This window comes from Polistes canadensis, unplaced genomic scaffold (assembly GCF_001313835.1).
Source record: "Polistes canadensis isolate GaletaPanama2010 unplaced genomic scaffold, ASM131383v1 scaffold_571, whole genome shotgun sequence".
Lineage (NCBI taxonomy): Eukaryota > Metazoa > Arthropoda > Insecta > Hymenoptera > Vespidae > Polistes > Polistes canadensis.
Genome location: NW_014570118.1, coordinates 38195 through 40199, shown reverse-complemented (window position 1 = coordinate 40199; position 2005 = coordinate 38195). Strand labels below are relative to the sequence as shown.

The window sequence follows — 2005 nt, the reverse complement described above, 5'->3', positions numbered from 1 at the left end:
CAAGTATTATAATATATTAGCATACATATACAATACAACCATTATAATACATTAACATACATTATTTATATATATATGATATATAAATAATTATGTATAAGATACATATATTAATATATAAGAAATTTGAGATTAAAATAAGAAAATAGAAGAGAACACGTTGATCACGTGATCCACGCCCTTTAACGTTCGTGATTGTAAACACGTCGATCGCGTGATCCACACCTGTATCGTACGTTATTGTAAACACGTCGATCACGTGATCTGTTGCCACCTGCGATAGTGCGCAAAAAGGATTTGAACAAAAATAAGATTCTGAGAAATACGCCAGAAGTAAAAGCTAAGAATAGAAAGATCCACATTATTCAGATAAATGAGGATATTAATAGTATTGTTCTACAAAAGACTTTTACGTCTCAGTGACAAATAAATTCTAAATTTAAATAAACACTATAAATCCTAACTTAGAGTTATTAAAATGTATATGAAATATGTCGATTTCCGCTTGTTTTATAAATATAACAAATTTATTAACGTTAGGACGTAACACCTTCCCTGTTTTTTAAAGAAGCACGAAGTAATCCATTTCCTAGTTCTTCGTAAAGTGCGAAACTTCCAAAGGACTTTGTCGTCCGTGTGAATCCGCAATTGTTCATCAAATGATTCTTTGGTTTGAAAGCTGCTTGTAGCTCTAGTTTTTTGACTGGTATTGGTTATAATAATTGCTGTCTCAGACTGATCCGTGGTGATCTCACGAAGTTCGGTTTTCTCCGCTAACTCTTATAAAACGTAAAGCTAAAGCAAAATCAGCAATTGCACATTTACTATTCCTTTTAGCTAAAATATTTCTGCTTTTGATATCTCTATGAGCTATAGCTGGTTTTTTACAAGTTCCAAAATTTCTTTATGCAAGTGAGCAACGCCCTAGGCAAAGGAAAGACAAATAGCCAATAGACCTGCATAATCTAGTACAGTGGTTTCTAAATAATTATTTAAAAAACCTATATCATGGTAAACCATAATTAATAACATTTTAGTTTAAGATACTGCTCCTTTGATATCAGCGGCAGTAAAGCCTAAGATATTATCATGTCTCATTAGAACGGTCTGGTAGATTTTAAGTTCAGGAAACCATGATGCTTTTTCCTCCTTTCCATTGTACTAGCCATACTTCGTCGTATCTACCTTTTCCAAAGCACAAAGATAAAGGTAACAGTTTAGCTATAGTTCTTTGTACTATAAGAGGTAGTCCAGAGCCTGATCTACTACTTTGATCAATAAAATCTCTAAGTGTTCCTTGAGAAGGTACTAAACATGGGCCTCTTTCTTTTTTTCTATATCTATGATATATTATCACTATTGCTATGGAAATAATCATTAAACACACAGATAACGAAGCAGCTAATATGATTATAGATGCTCTAGAGGCAATAGCTATTGGATTTTGTGTTGCTGTAAAATGAGGCTTGTACTCTGGAAATAACTCCTTGTAACACAGTGCTGTCTTGTTGCAACAAATTATGATTTTTCCTTCTAGATGATGAAAAAGGTCGCCCTTGCATTGCGGCAAGAAACCCTTTTCATCTGGTAAAATATGCTATTAGAAACAAGACAGAATGGATGTCAGGTTAACTACAATCGAGTTTCGTCGAAAAAGAATTAAATTCTACACGTAAAGTAACCAAAAAAGGTCGTAATAAAATGATTTTTTCTATTTTTTTGGACTGCAGTTTTTAAAATATAAATGATGTTCGCCAAATTGTTTCGGACTTAAAACTTTTTATTTGTAAGTGAACGCTTTAACGCTTGAAAGAAAACGTTTCATAGCTTCTGTTAAATAAAATTTTTTTAGATTTTTTATAGTTTTTAACAACGATTTATTCCAGAAATAAGCGATAATTTCTTTTTAAATATATTAAAACATTTTTAGCGACGGTAAAAATGTGCTACTAGAAAAAAAACAGAATGGATGTCAGGTTTACTGCAAACGAGTTTCGTTGAAAAA

The 2005-nt window shown here is 31.9% G+C and overlaps 1 pseudogene; it reads right to left on the bottom strand.

Moving 5' to 3' along the window:
* Positions 1-751: 751 nt before the first annotated feature.
* Positions 752-2005, bottom strand: part of LOC106792717 — an 8630-nt pseudogene continuing 7376 nt past the window's right edge.